This window comes from Manis pentadactyla, chromosome 4, assembly GCF_030020395.1.
Source record: "Manis pentadactyla isolate mManPen7 chromosome 4, mManPen7.hap1, whole genome shotgun sequence".
Classification (NCBI taxonomy): Eukaryota; Metazoa; Chordata; class Mammalia; order Pholidota; family Manidae; genus Manis; species Manis pentadactyla.
In genome coordinates this window covers 20,505,515-20,517,314 of record NC_080022.1, presented here as the reverse complement: position 1 = coordinate 20,517,314, position 11,800 = coordinate 20,505,515, and the positions used below count along the sequence as shown (strand labels likewise).

General features: G+C 55.9%; 1 protein-coding gene across 1 annotated transcript in view; it reads left to right on the top strand.

Moving 5' to 3' along the window:
- The first annotated feature begins 5,958 nt into the window (after positions 1-5,958).
- AHDC1 (AT-hook DNA binding motif containing 1) overlaps positions 5,959-11,800 on the top strand; it is a 64,137-nt gene continuing 58,295 nt past the window's right edge. Inside the window, 2 exon segments of the mRNA XM_036914910.2 lie at positions 5,959-6,382; positions 6,623-6,717. The gene's annotated coding sequence lies outside the window, so the exon portion shown is untranslated.

The following is an 11,800-nucleotide window of genomic DNA, read 5'->3' as shown; positions in this document are numbered from 1 at the left end:
TGACTGGGAGCTCCTTCTGGCATGTACTGGGCAGAGACTGGTATGAATCTTGCCTCCATTTGTTAGTTGTGTGCTTTTCTGCAAGTTATTAATCTCTCCCAGCCCCAATTTTCTTGTCTCTGAAATGGCAATGAGATGCTCAATACATGTTAGTTCTCTATGTCACTACCAGTTACAAATTATTCTATGCCAGGCATCCTGCTAAGTACATGCTGCCATTTAATCCTCACAGAACTCTATGAGGAGAAAGCTATTGTATCTTCATTTGTTATGACTAATAAAGAAACTGAGGCACAGTGAAATAAATAGGTTATAGGACATTAGTGGCAGAGCAGGGGCTTGAACCAGGTTCTCATACTACAAAATTACTGCTCTTAGTCTCTACAGTCTTTTCCTGGGATTAACATATTCTTGTCTGCCTGGCAGGGCTCTGCCCAGTAACTGGATGCCCATTTAGTTTAAATGAAGGCCCAGCAGGGCAGTGAACCACCTGGAATTCACCAGGCCCTCACTGCTCAGCAGAGACCAGACCTGCCTGAGCTTGGACTGGTTCCCTGTGTCTCCCTCTGGTGCAGATGAATGAATTCTCTCCCATATCCCCTTTTCTGTGCAACCTTCTGTTTCCTTCAGATAGAGCACAATGCAATTGATTAGGCCTCTGTTTTCTCAATTTCAATCACATTCTAGTCCTGCCTCCCTGAGATTACAGGCGGGTCACCTTGATTGCGGTTTCCACCGTTCACAAAACTCTTCAGTCGTTTACAAAACCATCTCTCGCCTCATTCACTCCCCCACTGGCTCTTCTCCTCTGTGATGCGTGGATTTTACTGGCTTAAGACTTAGAGGGCAATTTGATTTCCAAGTTCATGGTGGGGGAGGAGGACACCTAATTGACTAATGCTGAGTATTTCACATGCATCATCTAATTTGATCCTCACCACAAGGCAGTGCAGAAGTGGTGTGATTTTTTCCCCAGTTTACAAAAGAGGAAGCAAAGACTGAGAGGCTACAACACTTGCCCAAAGTCATACAGCTGGATGGTAGAGTCAGGATCTGAACCCAGGTTTGTGTGACTTCAGTCTCATGCATCCCTCTGTATCACAGTCCTTTATTTGATGGAGCAGCAATGGGAAAATCTACTGCTAATCCTGAATCAGGCTCAGGGAGGGTATGGTGCAGATAAGGGTCTGGGGTAGCCCCATATATGCTGAAGATTGTATTTGTAAAATAACCAAGTCATTTATTAATTTTGCACACATTTACTGATGTCTCCTATAGGCTGGTCCTGTGCAGGAGGCAGAACAGTAAACAATTACAACACTTAGGGGTAAGGTCAGTCTGGAAGCCAAGGGAGACTTCTTGGAGGATGTGAAAGAAAAGTCTGCTTGATGAAGCAGCCAGAGGGTGAGATCATCTCCCAGTGAGGGAATAGCATGTGCAAAGGCCCAGAGGTAGATCAAGGCCAAGTCAGTCAAGTGCAAATAATTATGTGTGGGAGGGTTGAGGATGCAGATGAGGCATGGAAGAAGAAGGTTGGAAGGTCAAGTCAAGGGGAAGGAGGGTCAGAAACCAAGGGGTATGGCCCCTGAGTTGTGAAGAAGTCAGAAGACATCTGGGGGTCATAGGACCTGTTGGAGGTGAAGCTGTCCTGGATCCTACTGTTCCAGTACTGAGGTGTCCACTTCAGACCCCCCCCATCCATTACACACACACACACACACACACACACACACACACACACAGAAAATGACAATACAGGGTGTACAGAAGAGCAGGGAGGGTCTGAACTCAATTGGGCAGGAGGAAGTCTGGAAGGCTTCTCAGTGAATGTGTTGCTTCACCAGAGATTTACAAAAGAAGCAAAAGTTTGCTTGGTAAAGAAGCAAGAGAAGGGCATTCCAGACTACAGAATTAAGTGAGCTCAGAGGCAGGAAATGGGACCGTGCAGAGAGTTACAATTAGACAGGTGTGACTGGAGTGTAAAATTTGAGAGGGGTTAGTGGCTAAAGATGAAGATAGCCAAGAAGGCATGGGTCTTGTCTGCTATGCACTCAGACTAGGATTCTAACCTTTGGGCAATGGGAAGCCACTAAAGGATTTTGAGCAGGAAGTATCAAAAGTCAGATTCACTTGTTAGAATGAACCCTCTGGTGAGCAGGATGGGAGGGGAAGAGATGGAAGAGAGACATTGCTCTTGGACACAAAAAACCATACCAGGTTACACTCACAGGAGATACACAGCTTTGAGCTGGCTTGTGAACCAAATGTGGTGACTGGGGGCCCAGGCTGAGCACCCACAGACAAGGTCCCCGAGCCAAAGGGAAATTGAGGACACACATTTACCCTCAGACAGACCAACAATGAGAACCATGCACACCCTGATAGACACAGGAATTCACACACACCACACACACAGGGTGGCTGTCAAGGGTCCTACCCTGCACCCCCCCCCCCCCCCCCCCCCCGTCTCCCCCGGGTCCCTCACCACCTCCGGCAGGAACAAAGCTGACCTTTGCCCTCTGGCCTCTGGCCTCTCCTCCCACACCCCCTGCCCAGAGGGAGGAGCTGTTTGAAGTCTGGGCTGCAGCTGGGGTTTCCTGTTGCCTGGAGGAATGTGGGAGGACTTGCAGGCAGGGAGAGGGGCCAGCCAGGAGGAGGAATAATGGGGGCCTGGGGGCCTTAGTTCCCACTGTACCACAATGTGGGGGGGCTTCCTGCTTCCATGGTCTCTTGGGTCTCAGCTCCAAGCTGTTCCCAACCAGACAAGGGGAAAACCAAGGCCATAATGGCTCCAGTCCAATGGGCCTTTTGATTGGGATCTGTAACTCAATGACTTAGGACAGGCGCTCAACCTCTTTTGGCCTCAGTTTCCCCTTCTGTGGGCTAGGCTGAACTGCTCTCTAGCAAACCACATCTTCCCTGAGGAAGCTCCAGGAGGGGGACCAGCCCTAGGACCTCTGTAGTCAGGAAGGCAGCTCCTGTCCCTACTCAAGGCCCACTTTACTCTGCCCTTCCCCTGAGCCCCAGGGGCCTAGCTCTAGACTTCTGTGATCTCTCAGTTTACTGTCATTATTATTAGCATGACTTGATAATCCCTCAGCATGCCCTTACCAGTTTTCAAAGTGCTTTCACATCCATGTGCTCAGTAAAGCTCTGCCTGTAACACAGGGAATGGATACTCCTCTATTTTACACATGTGGAACCTGTGACTCAGGTTAAGGACACACAAGTAAAAGCAGAACCAGAACCAAGCCTGTCTGGTCTCTATTCCACATGGGCTCCAAACCCCTAGGACCCACAACTTTCTCTCCAGATTCTCACCTTTGCATCCCATAATCTAGCTAGACAACCTTCTGCTTACAGAAAGAGATGATGCAGCCTCTTCTTTCCCTCCTTCAAACTTGCTCTGTAGGGGAGCTTACAACTACCTGCCCAGCCTGTGGTAACCCCAACACCATTTTTAAGGACAGGGTAGCCTTGTTTTGGACTACAACCGCTGAAGCAGACATGGAGATTAGACACTAGGTGGCAGCAGAAGCCCACAGGAAGGCTGCTTGAGTTTGTCTGGCGAGACCCCCCACCCAACTCAACACAATTTGGTGAGGCTCCAAGAGAAAGACCAGCACCCAAATGACTTGGAAACCCTTTAATGCTTTAGTTCCAATGATGCCCAACACCTTGGGGGCAATAGCACCCACACTCTCTGGGGAGGGGGCAGCTAACGCAGCCTGAGGTGAGAGGGGCATGCTTGGAAAACATTACTTATCTTCATTCCCCTCCCAGTCATGGAGCCATGGGCCCGCCTCACCTTGTTCTCTGCACTTCATCGCTTAGCCTCTCCCCTCCTATGCCTTTCCCAAACTCTACATCTGATTCTACCTGGGGCTCCCTGTCTCCCCTAAGCCATCCTGTATTACTCCACCCAACTCCATCCTGAAACTTGACTCAGACTGGGTGGGCTCTTCATGGCCAGGGGCAAAGCCTAATGGGTAAGGATGTGTGTCTTAGTGGGGGGTGTAAAAGAAAACCTGGGCCTCTTCCACCTTCCCCAGTGCTAAAGTCTTTCCCATGGGGGACCAGCTAGGGCAAGATGCCAAAGCCTCATCTGTTTGTGTTAACTTTAGACTCAGACTTAGGAGCTGAAAGGGCCCCTAACGACTTTAACCACTGACCTCATAATACTTCCCATTCAATGAATAAATCTTTGAACTCAAACCTTGCCTGCAAGGAGAACCTACTCCCATGCCAGTGGCCCCAGGATGCCAGATCAATAGGTGTACTATTTAGAAGCCTAGACTTCTCCCATTGCTGCTGTGTTCCCCCCCCCAAAAAAGGCCAGTAGAGTGCCCCCCAGAACCTCTTCTCTTTTGCCCTCTGGGGGTTCCAGACTGTCCTAGCAGGGGGATTTAGGAAAGGTAGAGGTGTGGGGAAGGTGGTGACAGGAAGCTGCAGTTGGAGAAATGCCACCACCACCTGCCTTTGTCATGGCCATCACTGCAAGGCCAAAGGAAGAGTCAGAAACAGGTGGGCCAAGGACAAAGGCACTTCTGGAGAAACTTCAGACGTGGAGCAAGGCAGACAAAGCTAACAGACACGGGGCAAAGGAATGTCAGACACACATGAATTGGGGCTAGTGCAGGACCAGTCAGGGCTGGTGTTGTTAGATACCCAGGACAGGACAGCAATCATGCATTATTCATCCTTGTGTCCCCAGTGAGCCCTGCATACCTCAGTCAACATTTGTAGAATTAAAGTGCCAAGGGAGGACACACAGGCACTGGAAGTGAAGGTCAGACAGAGACCTGGGAAGTCATACCTCCCTGCTATGGCCCAGAGGTTAAATAGTGAGCTTTGGAATCAGCCAAACCCTGATCTGGCTGGGCTCTCCCACTTCCAGATTGGGGGATCTGGACCTTGGTGTCTTCATCTCTAAAATGCAAAGGATAACAGACCATTTCACCAGTTTTTTGCAGGATTCAAGGGCCCTGTGGTATTCAGTAAATGGCAGCAGCAGCCATTTTCCTGCCTGGGCTGTCCAGCTACCGCCTCTCAGTAACCAGGCACTGGCAGGGCACATTCCCATCTGTGGGGATAGGCCAGGCAGGGGGCCAGAGCTAGGGGCTGGATAGCAGATGTGACCTGAGGAGGAGGTAGGTGAAAGTGCTGAGCCCAGCTCCCTGGCCTCAGCAGGAGCTCTCAACTGTTCAATTTTAATCTTGCTTCTTGACACAATGAAAATGATCAGTCGAATTCAGGAAGCGGGTGTTCGTGTGCTATCTGTAGATATCCAGAACTTTTATGCCCTCACCACCCTTGGACTTCTAGGAAAACTAGGCGTTGGAGAAGCTAAACCCAGAGCTCGGAGCTTGAGATGGGTTGCAGGGGGTGTTACTGAGTGAGGAGAAAGCCCTGGTGGGTTTCTGAGGTTTCTGGAGTAACCCTCTCTCCATATGCTCTTGTTGTTTACTCAGAGGGGAATATTTTCAGAAAGGGAATTTCAGAAAGGGAGACGGTCTCCAGATTCAGAGAGCCGGTCCTCCCCTCTTCCTCTCGCATTTAATTGGGACGCCCCAGAAGGTCGCAGGTCCTTTGGCTAATTCCTTGATTTCCCTATTCGACCCTCTTTCCATTCTTAGACTCCGCCCCTTCGCTCCCACCCTCAACCTCTGCTCGAGGCAGAGCTCCCCACAAGGCAACAGGAACATGGGAAACATTCCTAATCTTTGGGGAGAACCTGTACCCCCTGGTAAATGAGGACACGTCCCCACCGAGGGTCCGGGGCGCAGGGTCCCGGGCAGGCTCTGGTCCGCGCCGTCGGGGAAGCCGGTGCGGCCCCGCCCGCCCGGCGCGCCGAGCGGCCGGGGCGGGGACTACAAGTCCCGGCGTGCCGCGCGCGCGCTCCCCCCTGGGGTTCCGGATGGTGAGCTGCGAAGGTAAGGCGAGCTCGCAGAGGCAGCGGCGGCGGCAGCGGAGACGGAGAGGCAGGCAGGGAGGCAGGCAGGGCGAGGGCGAGAGACGGAGGGAGGGAGCGAGCGAGGCAGACCAGACAGACAGACAGGCGGGCGGGCAGGCGGGCAGGCAGAGCGAGCCACCCGCCAGGCTGCGCTCAGCCCCGCTCGCAGCAGAGAGAGCAGAAGGCAGGAGGAGGGAGGGGAGGAGGAGGAGGGAGGGAGAGAGGGAATCCAGCTACCACCACCCAAAGCCAGCGTCTGCTTTCTGTCCTCATTTCCTTTTCCCACCCAGCTCGGAGAGCAGAGAAAGGCAGAGAGAACGAGAAATAGAGACAGTCAGAGAGACAGACAGACGGCCAGAGAGACCGGGAGGGAGGAGGGCGGAGGAGGAGTAGCAGGAGGAGGACTACGCGGGGTGCGTTCCCTCCCAGGTTTGCAATGGGGGGGTGGGGGCGGGGGTGTCCAGGGTTGTGAGAGTGTGTGCGCGGCGGGGGGACGAGGGGGGCGCAGAGAGAGCGAAGGAGTGATCGGGGCGGGGGGTGGGGGGTGCCGCGGGAGCGAGGGGCCGTGTCCAGCGGAGTTAGCGGCGGAGAATGTGAGCCGAGGCGCGAGCCATGCTGTCAGCAACCGCGGGCGGCTCAGGGCTCCTCCACGACTCCTCTCCCCAGCAGCCAGGCGCCCGCGTCGCTGCCGCCGCCGGACGACAGACGCCCCCCAAAGCCCCTCGCCTGCCTCGGACCCACGGAGCCGGCAGCCCAGCACTTCGGTGAGTAGCGCCTCCTCCCCAGCCCTAGACCCCCGCTGGGAACCGGCCGGCCGGGCTCTTTTGTGCAGCGCACCAGAGGGGGGCCCGCGCCCCCTCCGCGCGCCCCGGTCCGGTCCGCCGGACCCTGTGGCTGCGGTGCCCGCGGTGCGATCGGTCTTTGTTTCCACCGGGGCCCGCGGCTCGGCTGGGCTCGGCTCGAAACCTGGCAGGCAGCGCCGGGAAGGGGGAGGGGGAGGTGGACGAGAAGGGGGGGCGGCGAGGGGGGGTTCTCGGGTTTCCTGGCCGCCCCGCAGCTCCCCCGGCTCGGGGGCGAGGTGCGCGCCCAGCGCTGCCGCGCGCCCCCTCCTCCTTCCCCCTCCCTCCGTCTTTGGATTTAAAACTGCAATTTGCTCTCCAGCTTGCTGAGAATGCGGGGGGGTTGGGGGGATGAAGGGGGGACCGTGGGAGCGCAGAACAAGGCTGGATTTTAGAAACGGCGCTGGGAAAGGGGGAGACTGCGGAGGGAGGAACCCCTCCCCTCCAACCCCCAAATCCCAAGGTTCCGCTGGTGCTCTGGGATTTGAGGGGCGGGGACCTAATGACCCGGAGGGGGTGTGGGGCGGAGGAGGGATTTGGGGGCGGCTTGGGCCGGAGGGGTTGGGCCGCGTGCCCGGTTACCTGGCGAACAAAGTCGGCTCACTTTTGCATAAATAAATAAATAAATGCCTATCAATGCGTTTCCTCTGGGGCTCAGATTGAATCGGGCCCCCTCTTCCCCAGGAGGTGGGGTGCTGAGTGACAGCTGTCAGCCCCCTGGGCTGGGAGCTGGGGGTGAATTGCTGAATCCCTCCGTTTTCTGGCTGAGAACGCCTTCCGCTGGGTCCTGGTCCCCGGGCAGAGCCAGAGGGGCAGGGGGCTGGCTCTGACTCTAGGAAATAACCTTGTTTCCTGTTCTACAGGAAAAGGGACAGCGACCCAGAGTTCGGGGGCTGGGGATGAGGAGTGATGGGAGCTGGAGGGGTTCCCCAGCAGCCTGACCTCCCCCCAGCCTCCTGCCAGGCAAAGGGGCCAGCTGAGGGAGGAAGGATGTGGGCCTTGCTGGCCGGAGGCGGGAGCTGGGGCTGTCCCTGAGGCGGGCAACGGGCACTGAGCAGGAGGAGGGAGAGAGAGAGAGAGAGAGAGAGAAGCGGGGGCGGGAATTCTCTACCGCAGACCCTGGGGGCCAGGGCCAGATGTGGAGGGGTGGGGAGTCCCCCCTCCCTCCTAGCTTGGGGGCCCTGGGGCTGGACTGAGAGGGGCTGAGCCTGGTGCCCTCCGTTCTGCACCAGTGCCTGACTGGCAGGGCCAGCTGAATTTGGGCCCAGGCGTCACCCTGGGAGGCAGGGCTGGGCTGCACCAACCTAGTCCCTGAGCACAAGGAGAGACCCTTGGGGGCCCGTGCCTGTCTGGCTGGGCAGGCGTTTCCCGCCGGACCAGTTGGTGTCAGGCGGGACTTGGCCCCAACTCCCTGGGCAGAGCTCAGGGTGTGAGGACAAGCTTTGCCTCCGGGTCAGGGTGGCCACATTTTGTCCGCTGCCGCCGGCGGGGCGGGGGCATGTACCCGGCCTGGGCAGAGTCCTGCCAGGAGTATTTGGGGTGTTTCTATTGTTGGCTTGTTCCTGTTCCGTGTGGACGGTGTGTGTAGCTGTGTGAGCTGGGCAGTGAGTGAAAGATTACCAGTCTGTCCACCCCCCACCCCCAGCTTGGGGGGAGTGTAGGCTGGGTTGTGGTGGTGAGCTGTGGGGGACCCCCCAGGTGGCATGTATATACGACTTGTCATCTCCCTCCTTTGAATAGGTGTATATTTATTTTTATAGCAATGGAAAATCAAACTGGATAGTAAGTTGAATTCATTTTTTTCTCTTGCTGTGTCAATAGTTGGAATAAACCCCAGAGACTGGGGAACTTCTTGCCCCAGAGCTCCCACCCTTCAAAGACTGCAAAGATCAGTGAGGGCATGAGCTCTGGGGGCCAGTGGACACCAGTCCAAACCAGCGACCCTTGTCGTACTTGTTCTGGTATTGGGGCAGATGCCTAGATGGGCAAGCATTGCCCCCTCCCCAGGCATCCCATTACATCCCTGGCTGTAGTCTGGCCTCTCAGCCACCTCCTTGGTCAGTGCCTAAGCTGTGCCCAAGCCCTCAGGGACATTCATTCTCCTGGTGGGCTCTCTCGCCTTGCCTGGGCTCCCAGCCCACGTGCTGATATTTATTTTCTGTAGTAAAATCCATTTTTAATGCCGTTACTTTTGAAATAATATAGAGAGAAACAAATGTGATGTGTTTAAGTTGCCCTCTGTGAGTTTTTAATGTGATCTATGGCTGAGGTAGTGATGGAAGGCGCTGTTGGGCTTGGAGAAATTTGGTGTCATAAAGAAAAAGTGCTTGCTGTTTATGATGGTTGCTGGACTGGGGGGTCTGAAGCAGGGTCATAGGGACAGGGAGTCCCAGCACCCCCAGGTGCTGTGTATGGTCAACGCAGCCTCTCAGTTTGGGGGTATGAGGATCCCAGGATTATTCTGCATTGCTCCCCAGTCCTTGGTGGGGCCCTTGGTAATGGGGACTTTGGAGTTGAGGAGCCTTGTTCCCCCCCATTCCACCTGCTTAGAACTGAGCAGGGAGGCTTCTGGAACCCCCTGCTGAGCTAAGTGGAGGTCTGCTGTGGGAGGTTGCACTTGGATCCTAAAAGAGATTAAAGGATGGGATCTCCACTTGATTGTTGTGTATTGGAGGCTTGAGGGGCAAAGTGTCCCTGGCAGAAGAATTTTTTTTTAGTGGGGGGGCTTGCTGTGGACTGGCGGAGGCCCAAAGGTATACTGCCTGTTCTTAGATCAAGCTGAAGCAGTAAGAGCTACTCCCTCCTCTTGCTTCAGTTCCCCAGTCGACAGAGCCTTTCTCCACGCTAACCTGGTCGCCCTCATTTCCCCTCTTACCCATTCTGTGCCACCCCCAGGTCAACTTCTTTTTTTGTTTGGTTTTGGTTTGTGGAATACAGAGCTCTGGGTCTTTGCACAAGACTAAGGGGTGCCATGCCTTTGCACCAGATGCCCAGACATTTCTGGTCTGGTGGAGTGAGGTCAAGCAGATTATTATGGGATGGAGCCCAGCTCTGTCTCTGGGTCTCCTGGGTCTCTTGAGACAGAGCAGGGAGGGGGGAAGCCAGGATAGGGTGGAGCTGGGGACTGCAGGAGGAAGCAGGGGTAACATTGTTGCTAATGCCAGCAGATGCCCCCCCCACCCAGGGAGACAGCTGGAGCTGGGGAGAGAATGGGGAAGGTGGGGAGAAGAGAGACCCAGACAACCGCATGCTAGGTGTAGAGAGGGAGAGATGGTGACAGAAGCCAATGATGAGGGGGTGAGAGAGAAGAACCCTGATCACAGCCCCTGGAGGTGGGGCCCAGGGGACCCAGATGGCCTGGACATATGCCAAACCCTACCCCACAGCCCAAAATGTGGGCACTGAGGGCTTCTCCCCCAAGATCAAATGCTGGGATTGTGTTTGGAGAAGAGACAAGGATATGTCTCTGGGAAGAGGGAGGAGGACAGGTGGGAGAGAGAGGGAAAGACTCCCACGGGAGGAGGGAGAATGGAGAGAGAGACAGGGGGATTGATTCCAGGGGTCACTTGACTAAGGCTCTTGCCTGAGGGCAGCGTCTCCCCTCTGCCTTCTCCAGATGTCTGGGAACAGAGCCGGGCCTTTGGACCTGGGGGCGGGGCAGGTACAGAGCCTGACGGCTGCTGGTGCTCTAAGCCAAGCAGCAGGGAGGTTTTAAAGGTGGGGAACATTAGAGTCCTAGAGACGCCAGGACATCATTCAGTTGGACCCCCACTTGCTTGACAGGGGGAGTCCAAATCTAGAGGGGGAGCCACTTGCCCAGGGCCACAGATGCTTGGCAGGGCTCAGTCTGGGACCTAGGCACTCTGCCTTCACCTTTCTGTAGTTAGAGAACTGGAACAGCTGCAGGGGGCCTCCTGGGTACAGAGGGGAGCCAGAGCCTGGGGAGAGGAGCAGGCGGGTACCCTTGTGGCCAGAGCCCCCCCAGGGGAGGGGGAGGCGCTGCTGCCGGGAGAGAGAGGGAGGGGAGAGAGGAGGGGAAACAGTGAGTCAGGCTTCCAAGAGCTGAGGATGAGAGAGCCAGCGCTGGGAGGGAGAGGGCAGAGAGGGCTGCTCAGAGGCAAGCAGAGGGAGGGGACGCGGCCAGGGGCAAGGAGAGCTCTAGAGGGAGGGAGCCAGCCCCTGGCCCTGGCCCAGCGAAAGGGCTGTGCAGAGGGTGCAGCCAATATGGACTTTGCCCGAGGTAGGTCAGGAAGAAGCCAGATTCTGCCCCTGCAGCGTCCCTTGCTTTCCCTATTCCTCACTTATGATCCCACGCAGGGGTCTCAGGAAGAATGGCTGTGTCCTCCCATCCCTTCCTCAGTTTCCCCATCCATAATCAGATTTGGATTGTGAGCTCTTCTTGGAGAGGGAGTTGGGGTGGGAAGGACAGAGCTGCCTGGGGGGTGTTGAGGGATGCCATCTCCAGATGCTGGCTTTGTGCTGGGGCACCCTTGGAGCCTGCCACCAGTGCAGGGTAAGGTGCAGGTCTCTGGGGCAGGGCTCCCTGCTGAGACCTCTGAGTTGCTGGCGGGTGAGTGGGGGTGGTGGCCATGACTGCTGGGGCTCGCTGTATGTGTGTGTGTGTGTGTGTGTTTGTGTGGTACTGGTCTGGCAATGGTAGGTGGGCTACCTGGGGCCTCTCAGGATGGCCAGTGCCTGGACAGGGCCTAGATCCCCACCTGTCCAGAACCAACCTCCACTTGAGGAGAGGCGAGACACTCGTGTGATCCCACCATGTCCCTATAGATCAGAGGCTCTGGGGTAGCTGAGAGGTGGGAATGGCCCCTGAGGGAGCTGAAAAGAACTGCCTGTGCGGTCCCCATGCCTGGAGCTGGGACTAGAATGGGGCCATCCCCAGGGACTGCCTGGAAGGGAAGAGGGAAGGAGCCCCCCCCCCAGCAACAGCTGACCGGAAACTATGGCTCCTAGCTCCTCCTTCCCCCAAGGCCTGGCATCTCCCATCGCCTCC